The sequence below is a fragment of the Sinocyclocheilus grahami genome, unplaced genomic scaffold, assembly GCF_001515645.1.
Source record: "Sinocyclocheilus grahami isolate Dianchi unplaced genomic scaffold, SAMN03320097.WGS_v1.1 scaffold259.1, whole genome shotgun sequence".
In the NCBI taxonomy this organism is placed as follows: Eukaryota; Metazoa; Chordata; class Actinopteri; order Cypriniformes; family Cyprinidae; genus Sinocyclocheilus; species Sinocyclocheilus grahami.
The window spans coordinates 2,656,332-2,678,379 of NW_015505438.1; the positions used below are offsets into that span (position 1 = coordinate 2,656,332).

Genomic DNA, 22,048 nt, shown 5'->3' on the forward strand with positions numbered 1-22,048 from the left:
TATCCATCTATCCATCCATCTATCCCTCTATCCCTCTATCTATCTATCTATCTATCTATCTATCTATCTATCTATCTATCTATCTATCTATACTCATATTTCTAACCATCTATCCACCCAAATTCCTATTCATCCCATCTTCCTATCTACCATCTATCTACCCATATTTCAACCCATCTTCTTACCTATCGATCTGCCATCCATCCATCCATCCATCCATCATTATGTCTATCTATACATATGTAATCACTTTCTCCATTTTCTGTATATCCAATTTATCTATCAATCCATTCAAACACATAGCATCAATACATTTATCAATCAATTTATAACTCAATCTGTTCATCCTTCTATTATCTATCCATCCATATTAATTTATACATTTTGTATCCATCCATTCATCCATCTGTCCATTCATTTTTTATTTATACTATTTTTTTTATATATAATTCAGAAGTTTATCTATTAATCTACTATCAATCTTTGCTTTTTTCATTCATCTATTTGCTTTTAATCACAACACCATGATCACAATGATGAGGCCAAAGATAGAAACAGCCTCTGGAAACTATAATTGAGCCCAGATGAATAGAACAAGAAAGAAGAATGTTGAAAGAGTGGAAGGGATGCAATGAGCTGGAAGACACATCCATCCAAACAATCCTTCTGAATACAGACAACAAAAAACAAAAAAAAATTTTTTCCATTGTTGTTTTTTTAAAAGTATCTTTTTGATTCTTTTAAAAAGTGAAGTTCAAAAAATATATTTATTTTATATTTTCTTTGTAAATTATGAAATTTTATGTAAAAAATGTGTCCCGCATTTTTTTATGTCACTACCGAAACAGTGTATGTTTTATTCCATTGGCCGAGACTGATTTTAACTACACCCCTAAATTTATGATCAGGAAAAATTCCTGTGTCCCCCTCTCTCATAGCTACAAGGTGTGAGTAGATGGGTTCCATTATTTTGAGGTAAATGTGATCAAAAGTCTGAAAAATCTGTGTTTTACTTTAAGGAATGTCACTACAGAACACATTTTTTTTTTTGCAAATAAGCACACTTTTTTGGGAGTTATTCCGTAACATTTAGTTTTTACATGTGTACCACTGTTCTGAACTGTGCTAGATAACCATGTGCTGATTAGCATCTTTGAACTAGGTTCAAAAGTATCTAAAATGGTCACTACCGAAACATGTCATCATTGTTTCAGTACTGACAAAAGGGAACACACAATCCTCATATTTTGGGGAAATAAACAAAATTTTTGTACAGTTATGCAATTTTTATTTTATTTTAGTATGTTTTAGTATGCAAGTTAAAATTCTGTAATGTGATATGGTGGCTACCAAAGCATTACCGTCTCTAACAAAAATGTGCAGTCACTACCAAAACTTGGGATGTTTTGTCAAAAATAAAGTATACTGAATTATCAACTAAAATGTTATGAGAGTTTTTGGTTCAATGTATATTCAAACTAACGAATCCCTAACTTTGAAATCAGTACGATCAACTTTTTGCCTTTTGCAAAGAAAAACTTAATTCAAAATACAACAAAGTTCATACATTACACTTGAAATATTGTTAAAAATGTAACTGTTATTGATTTACCTGAAAAATAAAATAGCAAAAACATATATTTACAATGTAGATGTAAGCAAAATCTTAATAGGTCAATATAACCCTTCTAATTAAATTGTTATTACTGTGTTCCGGTAGTGACAAATTTGGGGAGAGGACAGATATTCCAAAACTTTCAAAAAATACAATATGAGAGTTAACTACACAATTACTAGAAATGTGTACCTTGGATATTATACAATTTGCATACATACTAATTGGAAAAAGACAATTTTTTCAAGACGTTTCCAACTCTTGACTTTGGACCAATTCTGTAGAATGGCCCATATACAGTACATGAAAGTAGCATAAAGTCTAAAAAGTCTAAATAGGAGTAAATATAACTAAAACAGACCAACAAATAAGCAACCTTACAGCATTTTGAGGGTCTTCTTTGTGTTTTACAAACAAAAGAGCACTAAAAGTTACCATGGTCATACCCATTAGACTTACAAGAGAGAAGTCAGGCGCGTTTTGACACAGAAGTCGAGGAAAAACGGCCTGTCTCTGCCCTCTCTCCTCTTCCTCAAAGACATTACCATACATGAAGCCATTCATCATGGTGGAGTGGGCGTGCACGTCGATGTAGAACTCCAAACTCACTTTCTGTAAATCACATGGAGAGAGACACAATGATTGAGAGAGATCAGACAGACAAGTGGAAAGATGAACAGGCAGAACACATCATGTGAACAGTATTTAAAATAACTCACCATTATCAACAAGAGAAAAAAAATCTTTATAAAAAAAGATAAGGATTGTTTTAACTGCAACTTCAATTGCAAATAAATTGTTTTTTTTTTACTTTAAATATTTTAAAGAATCCTGAAAAATGTCTCAAAAAAGAGTAATGATGTTTTTTTTTTAAATATTACAATAGGAAAATTTTGTTTAAAAAAAAGATTACTTATACTGTATTTTTGATCAAATAAATGCAGCCAGGCTTCTAAAGATCCCCATTTTGTGCTCCATGGATGGAAGAAAGTCATTGGAATGACATGAAGTTGAGTAAATGATGACAAAATGTTCATTTTTCCAGTTAACACAGACAGCAAGTGATTGACTGCCCATAGAAAAACAGAGCAAGCAAACATCTTAAATATTAAACTATCAAACTATGCTGTGGTTTCACATCACCAATGCTCCGAGTGCAAAAATAAGCACAGCATTATTCATCATGGTCCTGTGAAAGAGCAACAACACTCCTGGGTGTTTTATAGAACAGCTGTCACAACTGCCATATAGTTTAGAGGGATCAATTCATGTTCTTGAGTCAGCAAGCGAAGCAGGCACGCCTCACTACCTCAACCGCGGCCCGGACTTCAGCCGTTTAATGCAGAATAAATGATTAATGTGGACCGGGAAACACATACAATAATATTTGTCAGCAAAAAAAACTCACAGAGCAGAAATTCAATTTGGAAACAAATGGCAAAGTGTCACCAGAAAGAAACATCTCAACAAAGAAGACCGAAAACATGCATGTACTTCTGCGAAAGCAGTATAAAAAGACGTGAAAAGTGTTTACATCCTCAAAAAAGCTTTTAGAGTGTTCAAACGGTGGACAATCCTTCAGATACGCCCCCTCTCAAGCCTCCCACATGCCATTTTGGCTCTGTGTTGTCTCAGTTACAGTCTAACAGCACTGCAGTGCAGGAAACTGCCGCTCCATCATGGCTGCCACATCATTAAGCTTGCACTTGGCAAGATGATGAGAGAGACACTTGTGTGTGGTTTTGTGGTTAAGGATCACGCTGTCGAGCAGAACGAGGTGTCACCACGCGGAGGGCTGCCGTTTGATGCGCCTCGTCGCCGCGTGTGTGGGTGAGAGAGAAAGAGTGAGTCACGGCGCTTCGGTGACAAGGCATCAAAAGGAGCATCATGCTCCACGTATCTATACGGCAACAAAGTAATGGCCATTTTGTTTGAGGCTGCCTATCTCTCTCCATCCGTTGTGTACATTGTAAGCATCTGATGCAGGCATAATAGGGCCCACTCCTCTACCCTTTGACCCCCTCCCGCGCTCTCTCCATCTACGCCAAGCCTTTTCTTTCTTCATTACGCATTCCGAAGCGCACCTCGAATCCCGCGGGTCGTCGGGAGAGGGAGGTAAAGCAGAAGTAAGGAAGAGAGAGCGAGAGAGAAAGAGAAACATCAGGAGTCAAAGACCGAGAGAGAGAGAGAGAAAGAGAGAAAGAGATGCGAGCGGGGGGAGAGAACGGGCAGCACCCGGTGCTTGAAATTCCGCTCACAGCCAAAGCAATTTCCTAGTGAGCGCAGGGCTGTCAGGCCTCTGATGGCAGGCAGTGAAATATGGTGGCTGAGAGCGGGGCGGCTGCACGCATGCCAGTCTGATGGATGGAGCCCGCAAGGAAGAGGGAGAACAACACACAGAAAAAAAAAAGAGGAGGAGGGAAAACGAGAGAGAGAGAGAGAGAGGCACTGGTCACTGTTAAGGTAGCTCCATCAGCTCCTTCAAGGGGTTCCCAGTGTGCAGTAGAGGCGGGTAACTGTCTAATCGCCCACATACTCGCCGTGCATTACAAAGTCGGGGTGGGGCCGTTGACTTTGCTCACATGAATACACGTTCACACACACATTTATGACCTTTTCTCTCGCTCAAAGAGATGCTTAAGATCACACGCTGTGTAATGGCAATGTATGCGTGAAGTGCTGTGTTCCTTGAGCAAGGACCGTTGGCTCATTTTGCACTGTTAACAACATAATTAAGAGTGGAAATGAAATGCTCCGCTCTGCAAGAGCTGTTCTCTACCTCCGGGTTAGAAGTAACCTTTCAACACTGATCTGGGACCAGGTGCCTTCTGTCATGGTGCTGAGCTCTTGGAAGTCAAATGAAATGAAAAGTAAAATGCAAAAAAGGAAGACTTTCATACCTGGGTCATTCCTCTTATGTAGTACCTTTAAAAAACTAAGGAAGTTGTTTGTTAAATAGATTTTATAAAAGACTAAGATGAAAATGAATTTGAGGACATGAAAAAAAAAATGGATTCATTAAAATAATATTATAACTTTACACAGAATAAAAATATGAAGTGTATGGAATATTTCTGTTGATAAATCAGTGTTGTTATTAAAAATAGTTAAATAACATTAAAATTAAACTAGTTTAAAATATTTTAATAATTTAAATAGAATATAAATATTAGATGAAACATTTAAAGCTATACAGAAATACATAAGACAAAAACATAAACTAAATTTTTAAATGTACACTAAAAGGGAAAGTTCATGCAAGTACTTGAGGGTGAATAAATGATAGCAGAATTTACATTTTTTGGGGTGAATCATCTTTTACATATTTTTAACATGTAAAAATAACAACAAATTCAAAATATTAATAACTACTGTAATGGTATATAATTAGCCATTTTTCTGTTTACAGGTGTATAGAAATTGGGGATCTGACAAAATAGCAACTACTATTTAAATAATTACATAATATTTAAATAATATTATGAAATATTATACACTATCTAAATAAATAAATAGCCTAAATATAATCATTGTGTAATTTACCTCAATGATCATGCAATTCTAATACTGTTAGGGAAATAAAATAAATATGAATTCTGAGTATTCCGATCTGTTGTAATACTGATATTGTAATAAAATAAATATAATTTCCATATTCAAAAACTGTCAAGTGAGTAATATCCCTATTACTATAATATAATACTCATTTATAGAGTTAAATAAATGAGTATTATATTATAGTAAGAATGACTGATCTGTTCCTTTGGTATAAAAATATAATTTTCAAGGTGAAAATTACATCCATCTCGAAATTACGACTTGATTTTCCTTTATGCAATATCAAGGAGGTTCATGACAGAAAAGTACAGTCACCATCTACAGTCCTCAATGTCAACAAACAGACAGCCAATCACACACTCTTAATGTGCTGTCAATCAAAGGTGGACAATACTCCGCTAGCTTAACGCTGATTGATTGTTCAATTAGCATGTGTCTCTGACCTCCAGATATGTTCATTTGAATATGTAATTAAGCAATTAAGGGCAATTAAGAAATTAGGAATATGAAAATAGAGCATAATTTGAGTGTTGACGTGTTGAATATTCAAGTACATATAAAAAAAAAAAAGGAACTTAACGCTCATCACATTTTTTGCATGTGAGGATAGCAGGCAAACGTCTATCTGTTCCTTTGAGTAGAAATGGAAGGTCAAAAGAATTTAGTCGGACGAGCACTTATCTAAGGAATAGTAATTAGTCTGGGCTGTTAAGGCCCATAAATGCTTTGCTTATCTGTATGAATTAAGAAATGGTGCTGATTTAAGCAGGATTAGAAGCTGATGCATTTAACCACAAAGCACTTGGCATCAGCAATACCTATGAAGAGAGGACGCAACAGATTCTGCTCGCTCAGAAGTTTGTCCATCCTCCGCGCAGACGAGGGGAAAAGAAAGAGATTTTGATAATGCAAGACTTGAAATACAGTTGTGATGTGGAAAATATTCTGATTGAGGTCAAAACACACAATTACATGCAAAGCGAAAGCAGAAAAGGAAAAGATGGAAGGCGTCCGTGTGCGTGATCTTTGAAAAGACAGCTCATCAGACAGAGTTCAGATTATGTCTTGCTTTTCAGATGTTTGCCAGGGTGGAAAATGGCAGCGCTCCATAGTGCAACAGTTTCCAGCCTCCTTCCTTCATTAGAGATGGTATACACAGCTCTTCAGCACAACACAGATGTGGCTTAAAATTCGAGCTGGGTAAAATAGCTAATATAATAAATATTTCTGAATGTTGTGTTAACATTCATATGTTCACACACACACACACACACACACACACTTATTTATATACATATTATTTATAAAATATGTCATATTTATACTGTTATTCAGCAAGGGCACATGAAATTGATCAAAAGTTAAAGTAAATATTTTTAAGTTGTTACTATTTCAAATTCTGTTCTTTTTAACTACTCATCAAAGAATCCTTAACAAAATTATCTCAGTTTTGACAAAAAATATTAAGCAGCACAGCTGTTTTTAAAACTGATAATAATACAAATGTTTCTTGAGCACAAAAATCAGCATATTAGAATGATTTCTGAAGGATCTGTGACACTGAAGACTGGAATAATAATGCTGAAAATTCAGCTTTGCCCTCGTTATTTTAAATTGCAATATTATTTCACTGTAATACTACTTTTACAGTCAAATAGTTTTCACTGTATTTTTGATAAAGTAAATGGTATTTGAACTGTAGTGTATATTTTTTTCATATTTGCTCTGAAGTGGCTAAAATGTTGTGATTTTTCCAGTCAGTGGAACCATCATTTCGACCAAACAGTCATTATTGCCAATGAGATTCAGAACGGAAAGGAAATACTGATGATACAGAATAACCATTTTTATTTATATGAGGGAGCAACTGTGGAACTAGCATGTTTTTAGGAAACATAACAGTCAAATAAAAAGCTTAAGATTAAAATACCATTTCTAACCAAACATCAGAAGCTCATCTGTGCTCCTGATTTCTCTTATAAGCAATACGCTTAAAAACATGAGAGGGACAGAGAAAGAAAGAGAGAAAAAGACAAGTCCAGATATTTCAGAGATTCACTGAATGTGAGATGATGGAAGGACGGAGGACAGGAAGTGATGATGGACGTAAATTGCCCGTAAATCTCGGCGATCGCTTAGGAAGGTGCGTCTGACACCAGAGGACGTCTCAACTCTCTCTTTCTTTCTCTCGCAAGACTGCTTTCTGCCACTATCAGAATCACACACACACAGGGAGGGGGGGTGGGTGGGTGGGGGGTTCAAGGTGCAATATTCATCTGGCTAGTCTGACAGGATCTAATACATTTGTTTCAGATGGAAAATTAATTTTCTAATATTAAAAAGGTCAGAAATGAACCATGGCAATACCGGCCCTTTTGTCATCTTTAACAAATTATCCAAAATGCTGTTGTCAGATTGGTGGGGATATCTGGGCCATGATGAAAAAGAATCCCTCTCTCTCCATGATAAATGGTCTGGAAAAGCAGCGTTTTATGCGGGAGATAGGTCCATTTGTTTCCTTATTCTTTCCCTCTCTCTTTCTTTCTCTCTCTCTCTTTCATTTTTCCTAAACAAATACTTGGTGCTCATGGACAGATTATATACACCTGCATCACTAACTTTGAGTCATTTTCTCACCTGCTCACTCGAGAGTGTAATATGGCGAATTGTTTCAGTTTAAAAACCACTCAGGTGACTTTAGTTCTCAAAGAGATGGATTGAACACAAAATCACATCAATGATGTGTTCAAAATTTACCTAAATATGGGCTTGTTTCTGGCACAAACAAAAAAACTTCAATGACACCACTGAAAAAAGGCAATGAAAACACTTAGCATTAATAAACTGAATAATTAGGACCAAAATAGCTGTATCCTCAAAGCAAATACAAAGTCATTGCCAATATCAGTTGTTGTAGAAATGCAATAAACTTTATATTAGTAACTGGTATAATTTGAGCAGTGCTGTATAATTGGTGTAAAGTGATCTTTCTGCTAGCACAGGTTTAAGCATATTTGGCTCAGAAAGGTATGCAAGATAGCATGTTAACCAAGAAAGATTTGTGCAATTAAAGGTGAGTGCATGTTGTAGATTAGCATGCGTTAGCTTAGCATGGTCTTTGTTAGCATACTGGGAACGGGGAGCTGGTGTGTTGACTTGGCAGTGAACTCTGCCTGCTGTTGAACCAGTCGCAGCCTTGCAGACTAATTAATATCCATGCTACAGTTTGTGTGCAGTTGAATATGAGAGCGTGTCTGTGTGGAAGCATGCATTTTCTTAAAAAAAAAATCAGGAGGTGCTTAACCTTCAAAATATTATTTTTCAAGCCTGTTAGCCATATGTAAATTGTGTGATTTTGCTATTGCATTCAAACAATAAATTGACCAAAAAATGTATTACAAAAAAAAAAAAAAAAAAATAAAAATTTAAAATACAAATTTGGGACTGTATTCCCTACTTGAGTTTTTCAACAAATGACAGAAAAGGTTGCCAGATTGCATAGAATCTCTGGGTAGACCCTTGAAGTGAGTATCTTATTTTTTACAGTTTAAGATGTTGCATGACGTCCTTAATCCAATGAGAAAAATTGGGGGGAAGAGGGTCCTTCCATTTAAGCAATATTAATCTTCTGGCAAGTAAAGTGGAAAAGGCCAACATTTTACAATTATAACCACTTAGACGCATGTTCTGTGCTGTGATGCCAAATATTTTTGAATTCAAAAAAAAAATTGACCAAAAAATTTATTAAAAAAAAAAAAAAAAAAAAACTAAAATTTGAAATAAACTGTACTGATAATGGTGAAATATCAGGTCAGATTCAAGGACTCACACAATATTAATTAATATTCATTTGTATGTGTGTGTGTGTACACATAACACATATATACATTATATGCTAACATATGTCATATTCATATACAAATTAATATTTAAGAAATTAAGGAATTCATACAATGCATTAAATTCACAAGTAAAGATTGGTAAAAAATCTCTATTTGACATTTTTCTATAAATCTATTTATTACGCTTTTTTTATGTTTAGTCAAAGAATCCTGAAAAAGTATCGTAGTTTCCACAAAAATATTCGGCAGCACTACCATTTACAACATTTATAATTAGAAATATTTCTTGAGCACCAAATCAGCATATTAGAATAATTCCTGAAGGATCAGGTGATCCTGAAGACTAGAAACTTAAAATACAGCTTTGCCATCATAGGAAAAAAACTGGAAAATAAAATAAAATAATAATAAAATCTGTAGGAAGGGTCAAAATAATATTATCAAATAGTTTTCAATATATTTTCTTTCTTTTTAAGATACAGCTATCTGACAAACAAATTAATTAAAAACTTAAAACAAATCACTTTTCATTCTAGTTTTATTTTTTTTTGTGATATAACAGAAATGTTTCTGCAGCACTAAATCAGCATATTAGAATGATTTCTGAAGGATCACGTCATACTGACGACTGGAAACTTAAAATGGATTTGAAAACAACAAAACAAAACAATACGGTCAAAATTAGACTATCAATAGCTTCTTTCTTTTTAAGATACAGATATCTGACAAACTAATTAAAACTAATGACAAATTTAAAACGAATTACTTTTCATTCTAGTTTTATTTTTGTAATATAACAGTCTGTTAAACATATCTAATAGTTCTCTCTCTAAAAAAAAAGTATATATATATATATATATATATATATAGAAAATGTCCAATATGCGACTTTTAACTTTTGAAGGACAGCGGATAGTCAGTTTATGTTTTCAGCGCGGTCTTCCTCATTTCAAGGTCCTGTAGTGGCCTAGCCAGTCTCCAGATCTCAGCCCCATAGAAAATCTTTGGAGGGAGTTGAAAATCCGTGTTGCCCAGTGACAGCCCCAAAACATTACTGCTCTAGAGGAGATCTGCATGGAGGAATGGGCCAAAATACCAGCAACAGTGTGTGAAAACCTTGTGAAGACTTACAGAAAACGTTTGACCTCTGTCATTGTTGCCAACAAAGGGTATATAACAAAGTATTGAGATGAAATTTTGTTATTGACCAAATACTTATTTTCCACCATAATTTGCAAATAAATTCTTTAAAAATCCCACAATGTGATTTTCTGGATTTTTTTTCTCATTTTGTCTCTCATAGTTGAGGTATACCTATGATGAAAATTACAGGCCTCTCTCATCTTTTTAAGTGGGAGAACTTGCACAATTGGTGGCTGACTAAATACTTTTTTTCCCCACTGTATATATTTATATATATCTTGGCAGTTATGCCTCTAATGATTTAAATAATAATGGACCAAAGTGTACCATATTGGTGGAATGTGCCAGTGGGCAGTGGGGGCACTGCCCCCTGCCTGTGGGCTGGCAGAGAGATTGGCATCCCATAGCTTTGATCTGTGCTGTGTCTAACGTGATTAACCATAGAGAACACAGCCAATGCCAGTCTGGCTTGAGATCTTGCATGGCACGCATATTTGTAATGTGTCTGTGTTTGCATTTGTGTATGTGTTTGTGTATGTGTATGTGTATGTGTATGTGTATGTGTATGTGTATGTGTATGTGTATGTGTATGTGTATGTGTATGTGTGAGTGCACTTGTTTGCATTTGTATGTATTTGTCAGTATAGCTGTGAGATGCTCAGTGTGATGTTGGGGAGGGAAGTGTTTCCCCATCCTGATCTCTCCTCCTCTGTTGTGCATACTGGGATGTATTTATCAGTCAAAAACCCTCCACGCCATATTGTGAATAACATCAACAAATGCACAAGTAATCCAAAACTCCATGCAAATCTAAACTGCCTCACAGACATTAGCAGCTCATATGAGCTCAACTCACAATAAGCATACTTCTCATTCTGCAAGTTGGAATTTCTCTTGATTTCCCAAGATTATTACTCAGCGGGATGAATCTTAAAACCAAGCATAAGAGGCATCAGAATGAATACAAAAGCCATATGAACCAATAAAAATGATGCCCCATGACAAAATTAATATTTTACTTGAGTTGCAGTCCAAATAGTATGTGATATGATAACGAGAGTTATCCTCACAGAACAATTCCATAAAACACATAAATATTTTTACATAAACAGTATTGTATTTATGAAAAAAACTCACAAACATAATTAATACATAATAATTTAGGCCCTATTTTTTTATTGTAATTTTTGGACTGTACAAATTTAGGGGGTCCCCTGTATAATTTACATCAACAGTTAAGATGATGACTTTAATTTGTCAGAAAATGGACATAACAATATTGCATCAAAATGATATCAGGAAATCTATCAATAGTATTATTCTGATTAAATTTGCATGTCTGTTTTTATACTGCATAGAAGTCACAAATATACTGTATATTTACACACAGGAGCAGATTTTGTCAAGCGAACTGCTTTCGTGGAGCAAAGGAAAGATTTGAGAAGCAGCTCCATTTTAGAACATTCTTGTTCTGCATTAACTGTTTGGTTCAACATTTAAATCTACACTGCTACACAGCAAGCCAAAAGGATTATTGTAGCCTAAAATATCAACATTGTGTTAATTTCAATGCTTGTGTGACATCCCTACTTGTGGTTCGCACAGGGCTGTCAGGATTTCTGGTACACTGCCTTGAGCAACTAAACTCCAGGTGGATTGTTTCTGTAATAAGTGTACTGCAAGTCGCTTTGGATAAAAGCATTAGCTTAATGACTAATTATATACAAGGGAAATAACATTTTCCTAGTTACGTTCCCTTGGTGACCCCTCTAAGTGATAGGTGAACTTCTGACTTCATGTGCTTAAACTGGCAACTACTCAAACTTAGTGTGAGCTTGCTATTAGTAACAACTACACAAAAAAGAGAAAGGGGCACTATGATTTCCCAAAAACCCCATTAAATCTCTTTAAAAGGACAGAAGGGAATGAAACAAGGACACAAAGTGAGGGATCCAGAGAGAGCTATGAAATGTTTACCTCTCCCCAGAGTCCTTCTCTCCTGCCTACGTACACTCTTTCCTCATAAAACCAGCGTCTTACACATCTGTCTAAACTAGCTGCCTCTGTCTTTTCTTTTCTTTTCTTTTCTTTTCTTTTCTTTTCTTCTTTCCACCATTCAAAAGTATGGGACCAGTGAGACATTTCATCTTCGGAACACAAATTAAGATATTTTTGATGGAATCTGAGAGCTCTCTGACCCTCCATAGACAGCAAAGATATTACCATGATCAACACACAGAAACGTAGCAAGGACATCAGTAAAATAGTCCATGTGACATCAGAGGTTTAACCGTAATTTTACAAAGCAACGAGAATACTTTTTGTGCCCAAAGAAAACAATAATAACATAATTTATTCAGCAATTCTTCTCCCCAAATTACCGTTACTCTGATGCCACATGGACATGGATCGTGGTAATATCCTTGCTGTCTATGGAGGGTTAGAAAGCTCTCAGATTCCATCAAAAATATCTTAATTTGTGTTCTGAAGATGAATGAAGGTCTTACGGGTTTGGAACGACATGACATATTGTAATAATATTACTGTTATTGTTTATATTGTTATATATGTTATTGTGTATAATTGTACTTTTTTATGTAATGACAGACTTTAACCTGTTGAACCATTTTCAGACAGATTTCCCGAACACACTTTATGTCTGCTATTGGTCGATTAAACCAATGCTTTTGGGTTATGGTGACTGGGGTGCTCAATCAAACAAAGCAATCAAGTAAGAGTTTTAAAGCTGCTTGTTTGGATCCATTTAGGACTCACGGAAAGTGTGCGACTACGTTACTATGGAACGTTCCTCACATCTAATCACACGATGTAATGAAGCATACGTGTATGCGTTTGTCGGGATGTGAGGGACATGAGCAGATCACTCTGCTGTGAAGCAACACATTGATCATTGTGTCTGGCCTGGGGGAAAGGTTAAGCCGCATGGCACTGCCCTCCGCTCCTGAGTGTGCCTGCCGGTCTTATCAGGATGTGAAAGAGCAGGAAAGGGCAGACGATTCCCAGGACAGCATCTGACCTTCACTAATCCAACAGCCTCACTCTTCTGCTATAATTAACATAAAGGAAGTTGAGGCGGCGCTTTCTCAAACAAAAGACAAGACAAGCGAGAGTGTGTGTAGGTGACTCACCTGAGCAGAGGGAGTGCAAACACTCACATAGATACACTCATTAAGAAAAATGCTGAGTTGTAGCTGCTTTGAATAGTACATTCGTTCCTATATGCTGGGCCAGGTTGTAATGCATACTATACACAACCTTGTGCTTCAAATACAGTGTGTAAGTGTGTGTTTTTATTAAAGCTCAATGTTAAAATACTTTCTCCTAACCTAGTTTAATATATAGAGACAATTAGAAGCGCACCATGTGAAGGCTGCTTTTCCCCAAAATATAATACACTGCATTTCAATGGTGCATTGAAACATTAATTGGTTTATTTAAGCATCCAGCTCAACACCGACTCAATGCCTTGGTTTTTGGGGCAGGACAATCAAAGGAAATTTCAATAGCATATATTTTTTTTCACCAAAAAGTTTCTGCTTTACTATGTGGATACTCACTGGGTCTTGGTTCATTTGGACAATGAGTTGTTTGACGGCATGTAGAGTGGGATGGGCCCAAGGGGAAGGGTCCTGCCAATGACGGTTCAGATCGAAGCCCATTAGAGAACACCAATAAATGCAAACAAATCAACCATTCAACTCAATAAAACAATGACAAAACATCAATACCTTACATTTTTTTGGCAGACCTCACAGAAAGCAAAATAATGTGCAAAGTGATAATATCACAGTAAATATAAACATATTTGATGTTTAATAGGTAACTATGAGGAGACTTTGGACCAGTGAGATTCCATGTGGGCAGGGCTGTGAGACCACAATCTTTCATGTCATTTACTATTGGGTTTGAACATCACAGATCAGCTCAAATTGAAATCCACACACATTCTGTGGTCAGAACTGCAGAGAAATCACACACACACACACACACACACACAAACACACACACAGTACATGTCCACTTGTGCGGAGCGAGCAAGAGAGATGAGGGGCAGGCTCATGCAGGGCATTGTGGGATTGACAGCGGAGAGGTAAAATGTTGTGACATAGTCAACATTATGCAAATAAGAGGTGAAAAACATCAAATCGCTGTGAGGATGAACGCTGTGGCGTCTGTCATAAACATTTCAAAATCAGCAGATTTGCATTCATTAGAGTTTCTGGTTGGTTCACATACTTAAATTACATATTACTAATTTCAGATGAATTCAGATTTAAAAGTTTACACAGTTTCATTGTGGCTCTACTATAATAATTTACAGTATATGTAATACTTCAATGAACATATTTTAAGAGTTGATTATCCTCAGGCCATCCATGATATAGATGAGTTTGTTTGTTCATTGGAACAGATTTTGAAAAATTACATCACTTTCTCACCAAAAGGATCCTCTATAGTGAATGGGTGCCGTCAGAATGAGAGTTCAAACAGCTGATTAAAGCATCACAATAATCCACAAGTAATCCACACAAGTCCAGTCAATCAGTTAACATCTTATGAAATAAAAAGCTACTGTACGTGTTTGTAAGAAAAAAAAAACATCAGGCATTTTCACCTTAAACCACTGCTTCTGGACAAAATGCAAATCCACAATCCATTATTGTGATGTTTTTATTGGCTGTTTGAACTCTCATTCTGACGGCACCCATTCACTACAGAGGATCCATTGGTGAGCAAGTGATGCAATGCTAAATTTCTCCAAATCTGATAAAAAAAACTAACTCATCTACATCGTGGATGGCCTGAGGATGAGTACATTTTCAGCAGATTTTCATTTTTGGGTGAACAATTCCTTTAAAAAGCAATCATGACACACACTAAAGACAACCATACTGCTCTACATTTACAGACAGAAAGTGGCGTCTGGTTTTTTGGGCAATATTAAGAGTTTTCTTCTTCCACACCATTGGACATGCACAGGTCTCTGTTTGTTATTTTCCTTTCCCTGAGGCAGTGGACTGATGTGAGGAATGGACAGACGCCTAAGTCCCTGTGGCCGTCCAGCTGAGACTCTGTGACTTTGAGCTGAACCTGTAGTCAATGCTGCTGCTCTCAAAACAACACTAATCCCCAGTCAGCAAGGATTGATCCCATGTCCCCTCCTGCACCTGCTTTCTCTCTCTCTCTCTCGACCAAAAGACTACTGATTCAGCACAGAGGGAGAGAGAGAGATGGATCTGATCTCTAATTATTGACCTCAATGGCTCTTGTTGAGGCAGCATCGGTTAAAGTTGCTGTCGAGAGCACCTTTAAGGGTCAGTGGTGGCGTATGTCGTATGTCAGCCCTGTCACCACCACTGAACCATTGATCCGCCTCTGCAGCTCTGTAGTTCATGAGAGCCGTCACAAGGTGGCAGCCACTGACGCAGTTTCTGCGGGCCTATGGGAAAACACAGCGAGCCTCTGATGTATTCAAAATGATCGCCACCATTATATAAAAGCCAATAATGGGATTAGGAGTGAAGATAACACCTGCCGTGCATGACCAACTGTAGTCCTAGTGTAGAGAGGCCACTGCACTCACACAGTTGTATTACAATTCACTTTTGTAAGCTTTCACTTCACTTGTGTAAAATGTATCATAAAATACTGACAGATAAGGGGCTTTGAGTATGATGACATAATATAATAATAATAATAATAATAATAATAACTGTAAGATTTGTGTTTTTGAAATAAATTTCTTATGCTCACCAAGGCTGCATTTGGAAAAACACAGCGAGCCTCTGATGTATTCAAAATGATCGCCACCATTATATAAAAGCCAATAATGGGATTAGGAGTGAAGATAACACCTGCCGTGCATGACCAACTGTAGTCCTAGTGTAGAGAGGCCACTGCACTCACACAGTTGTATTACAATTCACTTTTGTAAGCTTTCACTTCACTTGTGTAAAATGTATCATAAAATACTGACAGATAAGGGGCTTTGAGTATGATGACATAATATAATAATAATAATAATAATAATAATAACTGTAAGATTTGTGTTTTTGAAATAAATTTCTTATGCTCACCAAGGCTGCATTTATTTGATATAAAATACAGTAGGAACAGTGATATTGTGGAATATTATTATAATTTTAAATAAATGCTTTCTTTTTAAATATGTTTGAACATGTAATTTATTACTGTGATGTCAAAGCTGAATTTTCAGCAGCCATTACTTCAGCATCACATGATCCTTCTAATATGCTGATTTGGTGATTAGGAGACATTTATTATTATTATCATCATCAATGTTAAAAACAGCTGTGCTGCTTTATATTTTTGTGAAAACCATGAAACATTTTTTCAGGCTTCTTTGATGAATAGAAAGTTTAAAAAGAACAGCATTTATTTGAAGTAGATTTTTTTTGTAACAAGGTAAGTCTTTACTGACACCTTTGAATGACATCCTTGCTGAATAAAAGTAAATTAAAATGAATTAAACTGATAAAAAATATATTTCTGACCCATACATATATTTTCAATGATGGCATTAAATAAAATGTAATAAATAAATAAATGATAACATTTATATATCTAATAATATACACAAAATATCTATTATATTCAAATTACTATGTGATACTGGAAACTAACATATGCCTGTTGCAATAAAACTACAATGTAAATATAATACAATTTAAAATATTATATTATGTGCACGATTGTTCATTTCAGCTGACCTGTAGTTTCCCAGGTACACGCCGTCAGGGTTGAGCATGGGAACGATCTTAAAGATCACATGATCACGCAGGACCTGAGCGATGGGATGCTGGCTGACCAGAAAGTCGATGACACCTGCAGGAAAGACAAATACATGCAATAAAGTATAACGCAGGACACGCAAAAGAAGTTTATCATATCAAATTGAGTTTAAAAGACAAAATAATAATTGGACATCAAATGGCATTAAAACACCAGCGAAGGATATCCGAGTCACACATCTCCAGTCAATACAAATGAAATAGACCAGACAACAGAATGAAAGAGAGAGATTTGAGAAACAAAGATCATACTAATTAGAGCTACAAAATGAGAACGAGACACAGACAGAGGCCAGACGGAGAGAATGGCAGAGAGTGAGGCATGTCGATAGTGGCGGTCACCAGTTGTCCTTCCATTTGTCCTGTACTGAAAGCGAATAACTGACAGGTAAACAAGAAGCATAGAAAGAGAGCGCAGGAGTGTGTGTGTGAGAGAGGGCAGACCCCATCTCATTCCCCCATCTTCCTCAACCTCTCACCCACTCTGTCCTGCTCATTAGTGCTAATGGAAGCATAACAAGCTCTCTAATTGAGTCAATGTGGCACAGAGGCAGGCCACACTGCTATGCTATCTAATTGCTTGAAGTTCCTATATTTATTCATGCATATCCGCATGTGTGTGTGTTATTAAGGTGGCAGGGCAGGTGACTTTGAAGCTTCGTGCTGACCGAACTTCAGCTAAGCGTAAAAGCCCTCTTCAGAATTACAACAAGGCCGAACTCAATAATTGAACCACTATAAACCACATCAAATGACAGTCCTAAATTATTTGGATGCACACAGAAGTTATAGACTGACTGTTTTGTTTTCAGTGGCAAATTATAATGCAGGATGACAGACGGCAGAAGTCATGCAGATATATATACACAGTTCTATAATACACATATATAAACAATACAACTTAATTTTGGTAAATGAAACAAAAACAATTACATTTCATTTAACATTATAGAAAATGTGAGTGTTGTGGGTGGTTGCCAATGCCTGATGGCCAACATCTAACACTAACACAGCACTTCCTTGAAATATTTTAAGACAGGGGTCTTTAAACATTTTCAGCTCAAGGGCCCTATAATTACCTGAGTATGGTACATTATTAATATATTTACATACTTTGATTTTAGAAACATGTCATGACTATTATATACAGTATATACACAGGTAACAATACGGTGCACTACTGTTTAAAAGTTTAGGGTCAGTATTTGTTTTTAATGAATATAGAATGGATGCATCAAAAGTAACAGCAAAGACATTTATAATATTACAAAACATTTCTATTTCAAATAATTGCTGTTCTTTTAACATTTACCTTTTTTTCAAGAAATTATGAGTGGTCATGAGTAAAACTCATCACCATGTGGTTTCCTGGATGTTGCTTTAGCTTTGTTGATATTTAATTGATATTGTATTTTTGTCCAAACGCATATTTTCATTTCAGTTTGAGATTCAACTAGTTAGAGCTGAAACAAAAACTAGCCGACCTCCTTCAGTACCGCAGCATACTTTGTTGAAGACCCCCATTTTAGGGTAACAGAGATAGCCGATAATAATTTTACATTAAGCTTTGGAAACCTCTAACATAATCCACCTGTGAAAAGACTGCACTGTATCATCATTTGTCAGAGACACTTTCAGGAAAGCCATGTCTCTGTATTGTAACGCAGAGTGAAAGCAGACTTTTTCTATAGAATTGATGTTATTGATGGTATTGCTTTTGAAATCTGGGCATTTTGTCAGACTGTTGTGTCAGCAAGTGTTGTGCTCCGTGACGGGTAAGGTCTTTGCATCGCCGGCTTTAAACAGATTTAGGAGTGATGCAGAGAAGGTGAGCTGACACTTCCTCTAATCTTCCATACACTCCCTGACCTCCTGTTTTTCTGTTCATCCGTTGACCTTCACTCACAGCGGAGCCAAGCCATGTGCCGAACTTAAAGTACAAAAAGAAAAGCGTTCTGATGAATCGCAGAGGCCCACCGAGGCCAACCGTCCTTATCGTTGGTCAGTGTTTTGTATTTCAGCAGATTACAGGATCTCAGGACATCATCGTGCTGCGTATGTGTGTCGAGACGAGACAAGGTCTTACCCTGACAGATGAAGGAAGCAGGTGATTCTCCAGGGTGAACGCGGGCTGAGAGAAACACAACCCTCTTTTCTCGCTCTTGGTTCAGATGGGCTGAAACACACACACAAAGGCAGAAAGGTTAGTCTCAGGTAGGGGTCTTGGCAGGACAGTGTATGTGTGGTCAGGAGCCATATGTCTGGGCCCAGGAGTTTCAGACCTCAGACATGCATCAGGAAACCCAGTATGAAAAGACAGGAGTGATAGGAAATGTCAGAGCTAATGAAGACTCCACAGGAGGACAAAACACAATGAGCTACTGATCGCAAGAGCAGGAGAAAAACATCTTGTGGCTGGCAAACGTACATGGATCCTCAAGCGCCTACATCTTTTCAGTTAAGACTTTAACTACACCAATTTAATATTAAATTAATAAAAGCGCCCACCCTGAAGTCTCTATGATGAGGTCTAATGTTCTAGACCTCTTTCAATGTACGTTTATTGGATTTTTTTCAGTTTTGTTGGATTTCTTAGAAAATGAATAGCACTCCTCTTTTCGTTAAGCTTCATCAAAAACGCTGCGGGATGAATTGTTGCTCAGTAATACAGATGCTTTCCTTAGCATGTACCACTAATTAGCATTTATTTAAGGCAGTATGTACTCAGTATTTACTAAAAGCAGAAGTTTATTATCCATCCCCATCCACTTAGACCATTTATGTAAATTAAGCTGCAAAAATGGGTCATTCAGAAACAGCCATTAAAAGTTATTAAAGACAGTAAGAAATATACTAGTATGTAGAGGTTGGCCAATCATAATAGAGGTAATTTATATATAGAACTCTTAAAGATATAGCAAATAGCCTGTTTAATTAAAACAGTCAGAGATAGGGGTAAAACTTTCATGTAAAACTAAACTGTTTTGGTTTACAAAAACCTGAAAAACCTTATAAGCAGGCTTTAGGGAATATATTAAAAGCTACTTTTTTTTGTCCCTTTTAGATTTTCTGGCAGATAGAAATGTTAAGGTCACTGCGTTTGAATAAATTCAATGCTGTCAATAGAATAAGTATAGAATAAAATAATAAATAAAATGAATCTGATGATTCCCAGACAGTATTTAGAAAAACACAACAAAACCTATGTTTTAAAACATATGTACATTTTTGCTGAATTCCATTTATTAATATAAATATCAATGTCAATAACAACAACAACAATAATAATAATAGGACTTTAACAAACATTATAAAATGCTACAAAACTATATAAACCTTTTAAAAGTTATAGCCCTTTCTTAGTTTTTGGCAGATAGGATTTTAAAGTTACTGTGTTTTTAAATGAATTCTATGTTAGGTACTTCATCATGGATGCAATAATAACTCCTAGATCTGTTTCCAGATATTTCGTCCTCTTCTCCTCTTTTACAATCTCCAATAGGATACAGAGAGGAATTTAATGCAGCGTAAATCAAATCAGTTCCTCTTTGTGAGCGATGCCAGTTGGGAATGGAATGGGAATACCATTCAAGTTAATGAAAAGAAAGGCTGGACAAATGCGAAAGGACTGCCAACAAAAGCTCCTCTTTAAAAGTCTGATGCGCTTCCAGGCAGAGAAGCGAGCACATTTTAGTCTCAGAGCACTCCGTTCCTTAAGGCTGGACGCTACAGGAATGTGCACGATGGGGAATTCGTTCGGCCTTCACGGTTTCCTCTTATCAGTTTGTGCCGTGGGTTGTCCAAACAGGTAAGCCAGAAATAACTTTTTCTAGCAAGAAAATCACATAATGACCAAGAATTTACACCTGTAGGGAAATAAAAGCACAAGTGCGTGCACACACACACACACACACACACACACACACACACACTTGCAGTATATAAGGCCACTGTTATCACTTTCTATTAGCAGGCACATAGATAAAATACATAGAGTTTTTAAAGGACAGACACTGATGACTAAAAATGCTAAATTGGTCTTTGAACTAATATGGATGATTCTATTCAATGCAGAAGTAATGCACCAAGAGGAAAAAATGAACATGCACTGTCTTACGTGTGTGTTTGAGTCAGAGGAATATCACAGAATTAATAAGGCACAAACGCACATGCATGCTGATGCCTCAGCAGTCTGAGGAATAGCAGAACACAGGTCAATCCTCAAAGATATCCTCCTCACTTCCAGACTTGACCACGAATGAAACATTAAAATATCCAAATGCATTATTCAGCAGGCTCCTTGAATATTATATCCATCCATCACTAGCTGTAAAGACAAGCATGGCCTAATACATTATGTCTATGGTGACTCGGGCTCCCGTGGGGCCATCTTTAAGTCTGTAAAGGATTGCGAAGACTGAAGGGAAATGATTAGAACTGTACCTGAGATCATTGTGGCAGTTTTGCTCTTAAAGCAGTTCAAGGAAGCCTGTCGTCTCAAAGGTGGCTTTTACTAGTAAGTAAGAGGGATTGGATTTGAGATGCACATACACATGCGGAAATCTACTGTGGTAACAACAGCTTCTGCCAAAGTACAGTCATTGCTACTACAAGAAAAATGCAGTAAATTCACCACCACTTTCATCATAGAAAGAAACGCTAGATTGTTCCAGTCCTGAAAGCTGACTGGTCAATAAAGTGTTCCAGGTAGATACGGTATTACATAATATCTCTGCGCACCACCGTAGGGTTTTCAAACTTTTTGATGCCACAGACCCCAAAACATGATTACAAAGGACCCCTTCCTAAAATACAAAAGGTGACTTCATATTATAAAATAAGACCCACTTTATACTGTTAAAATTGTCAAAATAATAAATGTCAAACTTGTATTATCTGGAAAATGTCAAAAGTGTAGTTTCTACTAAGCTGAATGAAACAGTGGTTATTATTACTGCATTTTTCTTTTTGTACAATAATTATTTATTATTTATCATCTTTCTCTAAACTCTTCACTGGCCCCAGCACTCCCTTGTTCCCTGCCATAAAGACCATGT

The 22,048-nt window shown here is 36.4% G+C and overlaps 1 protein-coding gene and 1 long non-coding RNA gene across 2 annotated transcripts in view; both read right to left on the reverse strand.

Moving 5' to 3' along the window:
• LOC107599015 (uncharacterized) overlaps positions 1–13,829 on the reverse strand; it is a 32,612-nt gene extending 18,783 nt beyond the window's left edge. Inside the window, exons 1-2 of the long non-coding RNA XR_001610628.1 lie at positions 13,737–13,829; positions 2,075–2,227 (exon numbers count right to left, since the gene is read on the reverse strand). This is a non-coding gene — a long non-coding RNA (uncharacterized lncRNA). The remainder of the gene's footprint in view (positions 1–2,074; positions 2,228–13,736) is intronic.
• A 3,085-nt stretch (positions 13,830–16,914) lies between these two features.
• The window catches only part of bend5 (BEN domain containing 5), a 48,739-nt gene continuing 43,605 nt past the window's right edge, over positions 16,915–22,048 (reverse strand). The window contains exons 7-8 of the mRNA XM_016290505.1: positions 19,078–19,167; positions 16,915–17,025 (exon numbers count right to left, since the gene is read on the reverse strand). The gene's annotated coding sequence lies outside the window, so the exon portion shown is untranslated. The remainder of the gene's footprint in view (positions 17,026–19,077; positions 19,168–22,048) is intronic.